Source organism: Marmota marmota, unplaced genomic scaffold (assembly GCF_001458135.2).
Source record: "Marmota marmota marmota unplaced genomic scaffold, marMar, whole genome shotgun sequence".
NCBI lineage: Eukaryota > Metazoa > Chordata > Mammalia > Rodentia > Sciuridae > Marmota > Marmota marmota.
The window spans coordinates 33909490-33915826 of record NW_026000108.1 but is presented as its reverse complement, the minus strand read 5'-3'; positions in this window follow the sequence as shown (position 1 = coordinate 33915826).

Here is a 6337-nt window from a genome sequence, read left to right as displayed (position 1 = left end):
ATGGCAATTTGTAAATCAATGGATGTGAAACTGATGTGATTCTGCTATCTGTGTATGGGGTGAGGGGGGGAGTTCATAACCCACTTGAATCAAAGTGTGGAATATGATATGTCAAGAAATTTGTAATGTTTTGAACAACCCACAATAAAAAAAAATTAAAAAAAAAAAAAAAATGTATGTTTGGTGAACCCATGAAAACCAAGCCGAAGTACTAGCCAGCAGGCAAGAACTTCAGCCCACTTGGTGTCATTCCAGACAAACCTCACCTCTTAAAATCTACCTTTTTAAACAACATTAAGCTACGTTGGTTGTGCTTTCTGTTACTTCCAATAAATTTCAGTCATTTTTTTTTCCAACAAGATTGTTTATACTGTGAAATGATGAAGGGATTGATTTTGCACCAAAATCAATCAGGTCAGAAAATATAATCAGCAGTCTTAGTTTGTTTAGGACTGTCAGCCAGAATTTGAGTAGAAAAGACAAAAAGAAATTTATAAATACTACCATCTATTGGATTGTAGGTTTTATTTGAAGGTCTCATTAAAATATTATGTTTCTTACTTTTCTTTTCAATAAAAGCATCAATAAAAAGCAGTCCATTATAATACCAGGAGATACACCATGTTTTCATCTTCAAGTCAATTGAATGGCATAATCCTGATCTTTGATGTGAACAGAATCGTATTTTAATGTTGTGATTAAAAGATGAGATCGATCTGTTAGGTTATCTATTAAATAGAAAAGAAGTAATACACATCTTCTATGTAGTAGGGAAAGATTTTGAAATCAGAATTTAAACAAATTTATAATATAGTAAGGCTTATTGCTACATTTCAAAGAAGACCTTTCATAATGCATGCTTAAAATCATGTGCACTTTGCAGCATTTTTACAATTTCCTAATTAATGTATTTGTCTTATCCTCACAAAAAAGTTCTATGAGAAAAGCAGTAGAATATTGTTTAGCTACATTATGCAGAGAAGGAAAGGTCAATGAAATTAGTCAAATCAACTCATGATCACCTCACCATGTAAGGACCTGGATTCCTTATTATGGTCAATCACTCTCTAACACCAGAGACCCTGCAATGCACCTTGTGGTGTAAGTGGAAGAAGTAACAATCAAAGAAAAAATAATGAAGTCTTTTGAATTGCTTCTAAGGAAATCATTACATGAGTTTTTAAAAAATGTGGATGAGTGCTTTATTATTAAATAAGAATTTGCATATGCTTCTTGCTCTTGCACTTATAATTATCAGTGGATGACAAATATGACTTATAATATTACATGATTTTCTCATTTTGGCCTTTACTGCCATGAAACTCTTCTTAAAGTTAAGCCTCCTGGGTTTTGCAGCAAGATCTGAGTTTCTGAGTTTAAAGAAACTACAGTGAACTTCAAAGACAGATGAAGCTCTGGTTCTCCAGGTTTTAAAGTACAATTTGGAGTTGATTTAATTGGATTTTAGGGGCAAGTCATGATCTCCTTTTACTTCAAGGAGTTGACAACTGAGGTCTATAGGTGGTTAACTTTTTCCTGCAAACGGGGTCAGTGAATGTGTTGGATATATGTGTATATGAAGCTACTTTTCCCCCAAATAAGGCAATTTTTCCAAAAAGTTTATAAACTCATAGTATTCTGCACTATGATCACCACACAATTTATGACCAGCCAATATGTGCTTTCATCAACAGAAAAGAAACACACACACACACACACACACACACACAATGCCTCTCCATGTCCTTCGCCCTGAACAGAAATAAATGTCAGAATGAGATTCTATCTCTGTCAGCATTGACTAATTCAATATAGATACACAAATATCAAGTCTAACTAAGTCTAATAAGATCTTCAGGAAAAATCTAAGTAGCTATATTTTATAAACCCAAAGGACAGCAGCACTGAGTGAAGAGGATCATTTCATCTATGTCTACGTAGAATTGCCAAATTAAAATTAGTAGCCCTAACTGGTCCTGGAAGTCTACCAAAGCTGATCACTTCTGTCATGTTATTTGTTGCTTGATACCCTTCTTGTGAAACCAAGAAATACATATACACGTAGGCGTGTGTATGCACTCGCGCACATGTGCATACACACATGCACAAACACCAAAAATACTTTAACATATCCTGAAATCTCATTATCCCCCAAAGAACTAAATTACTTTACTTTTCCTCTGCAGGCCTCTATAACAAGGCATAGCTACCCTTCCTCTTTGACCTGCTTGGATGGCTTACATTTTGCTGAGCAGTTTTCAAAAACCATCCAATCTGACAATGATTTACTGTTAACATGACAACAAAAGATACTGAACCTTCTTCGGGAATATCCTTCAAGAAATACCTTGTCGAGAACAGCTGTATCCAAACGAATGTCTTCAATGTTTAAAATTATTAAATAACACAGCATCGTGTCAATCTGGTATGTGAATTATTTAGGAAAAGTTATATGGGATCATTCATAGGTCTACAGAGCTTAAAGGGCCTCAATAATATTATCTTTCCTATGTTAAAGATAAAGAACTAAAATTTAATGAGACAATGTAATTATTTTTCTTGAAAGACATGGTTAACCTGTCTACAAGTATTATGTAACAGAAAAAGACCCACTCTAGACCGTCGCCTATTGGTTACCTCTCAGTTGGTGTAGCTCATACATGTTCCCTGCCTATAGGATTAATTCAAGTCCCCTCACATTATATAAAAGTGCTTCACAGATTATTCCTAAATCTCCATTCCTGAATGCTACCCAAGCATGTTCTCTCATCACTGGGTACCCTGCAAACATCTGAGCAGAACATCACATACTCTAAACACAGAAATCTCTTCTCTCTTTTTTTTTTCTACTGTAGGCATCTCTTTATTTTTTTTATTAGTTGTTCAAAACATTACAAAGTTCTTGACATATCATATTTCATACATTTGATTCAAGCGGATTATGAACTCCCATTTTTACCCTATATACATATTGGGATTCACATTGGTTACACATCCACTTTTTTACCTACTGTCATACTAGTGTATGTTGTATTCTGCTGCCTTTCCTGTCCTCTACTATCCCCCCTCCCCCCCTCCCCTCCCTTCCCATCATCTCTCCCTACCCCCCTCTCATTTACATTTTTAAAGAATCAGTTTAAAATGTTAAACCTGGGTGTTTCTACATTCCATCTCTTCTGTAAAATTTTTTGCAACTTTGAACGCAGATGTACTTGCTTGTCATCTTGCTTCCATAAAGGCTGGAAGAAATCTCTATTCCAGCCTGAATCACAATTGATATGGAACAATCTGCATGTTTGTACCTTTCTTTTACCAAAGGATTTTCAAAGTAAGAACCATTTATGCTTAACACATAGTAGGACTTCATTAAAGACTTGTAGAACCAATAAATGTGTAAAATAAGAAGCAGGATCCGTGTGTTTATATGATCTAAATCTGGAGAGCTTCCTTCACTCCATTGTATTGACTTAGTTAATCCCCAAATCCTGTTTCTTGGTTGCTCAATGTCTTCCTTATGCCAACCACTTCTGTAGGAGGCCAAATCCATCTCAATTTGAACTTCCACTTAATTCAAATGGCATGAGTCCAAACCTTCATTCACTTCAATTGGAAAGTTTGGTTTGAATTAAAATGGCTTCATTCATTCGTTTATTCATTTATTCAACACACACTTCAGTGCCTACTAAGCTCATTTGAGGCAGGAGCAGCTGTCTCAGTGGCACTTTCTGTTCCAGTTTCATTTCCCTGCTCCACATACACACGTAAGCTTTAGAGAATTACCGAATGGGTATTAGAGAGAAGTCAGTTTGGTTCTTCAGGTTGTTTTCTTCATATTTTTACTGTAGAGTTGTGTGTGTGTGTGTGTGTGTGTGCACGCGCGTGTACGTGCGTGCACGCACACACATGTGTAAATATTAGTAGCCTACCACAGCTATCTAAATACAAATTTCAGTTTCTTCCTGTGGACTACATTAACTCAACTATCTCTATTGCTCATAGTTAGATGCATTTCCAATAACTTCAGAAGAACCAATTACCAAATTACGTAGTGTTAACTAAGAACACCATAGTTTACAATGTTACCATGAATGATTATAAATATTTGCTATTTCTAGTTTTAAAGTGAAATCATTTAATGTAGCACCCTCTATGATTCGATAGAGTTGTAGAATTTTTTATTCCAGGTAACATCCTCTACCATGCATTTTTAAGATAAAGACATAATGTTTTTACTTATAGGTATGTCATTAGAACCTATTTGAGAGAAAATTCAGATCATAGACCCCTCATTCTAGGGGAACTGAAACAAAAATAAACAAAATAGTAGAACAAGCCAGACAGGATTCACAAGAAGAAGAAATTAGTAGCCAGTGCCAATTTCTAGCAGAAACAAGAATTTAAAAAAATCAGTGGACATATGGCTTGGAGACATATGGCACATCATTTTGACTAGACAGGCTAGAAAAGGAGAATAATTAGTTCAACTCTCAGCTCTCTGGACATTGTTTCTTCAATTTCAATGAAATATACATGTTTGAGAATAAAATATTTAAATTATTTATGTTAAATACTTACAGCAAAAGTATTTTTGTATGACAGATTTTGGTCAATTTACTTTACACTCTATTAATTTCAAACTTGTGTAGTATTTTATGCTGAACCTAGAAAATAAAGGAGCAATTTGGACTTTTTCCTTGGGTAACAGGCTGTAAGCCAGCTGGTTCTCTGAAGCCCTATTCTAATAAGCAGAAGAGATCCATCTTCACAGGTTACCAATAGTTCTGCCTTCCCATCTGGAATTATCCACAAATAATATATTTTATCAGGTATAAAGCTATACTTTTTCCTTTTGATAAAACATCTCAGAATAGAGCTGTGAATGTTGCTCAGAAGTAGATTGCTTGTCATACAGGTAGGAGGCCCTGGCATTGATCCCCAGCACCACACGCACATAAAAAATAAATAAATAAATAAACTCAGAATATAGCTATTTAAACTTGAGACTAACCTGGGTATAAATTAAGCTGTATTCTTAATGTATAACAAACTGTCTCCCAAAGATCTAAATGTGATGAAGAAAGTAAATCAACCACCTGCACCATGGTAATGATAGTGGTATTGGTACATCTTAATAAACCAAAACAACTTTGAGCCTGTGACCAGACTCTCCCACATATTGGACTGCTTATTGTAGCCAGCCGATATGATAGAACTACAGAGAAGGAGCTCTTAATGAACTCACAGAGAGCAGGAACTTTATCTAGTTCTAGGTGTTGTATTGGGATTCTCTCTTATTGTCTGCCCCACCCCAAATACATTGGGTGCATTTAACTTTTCTGCCTTTCCTCCTCCAGAATGCCTTCTTTCCCTCATATTTGCTTGGCTAGGATCCACCTGGTCATGAGAGCACAAGTGGAGCTTCACACATGCAGTTTGTGTAACTGAAACTTTGTACCTTTGGACTAACATCCCCCACTTCCATCCACCCCCAGCTTTGGGGGACCACCATTCTACCCTAAACATCTATAAGTTTGACCCATTTAGAGTGTACATATGAGTGAATTATGCACTGTTTATTCTTTCTCTGCGTGGCTTATTTCACACAGTCTAATATTCTCCAAGTTCATCCATATTGTCACAAATGCTGGGATTTCCTTCCTTTGAAAGGTTGAACGGCACATGTTTTCGAGTTTCTTTATCCACTCATCACTGATAAACATTTCAATGTACTCCATACCTTGGCTATTGTGACTAATGCTGTAATGAACAGGAGAGTGCAGCAATCTCTATCTTTTTGCTTATGCTCTTTTGTTTCACTAGCAAAATGTCACATATTGATTTACTTCTCTTTATATTCACGTAGTCTAACCAGAGTCGAATGCATGGTAGATAGTTACAAACAATATTTTTTTCAATAATTTCCCATTGAGGCAATATTGCATGATGGTTAACAGTACAAAATTCTGCTTTTCTGGAATCCCATTGCTTGATTTTTAAATCTGTCTTACACCATTTACTTACTGTGTGACCTTGGACAAGACACCAAATTGTCATCAAAGTAAATTTTCTCATCCTCATGTTAATGGGATTCAACAATTCTTTCCAACACATGCATGCAGTATTCTGTGCTCTGGTCAAAACAGCGTAATTATAATTTCCCTCTCCTTGTCATTTCTCAGTATTTGGAGCCTCCAAGCACCTCTCTTCTAGAGCTTCATAAAATATAGATCTTCTTACATGTACCATTTCAAGTGATTTGCGTAGTAATCTTTGCATGGGCTGGAATATTATTATACTTGTTTTGTAGGTGAGGAAACAGATTATATTCTCCAAGTTC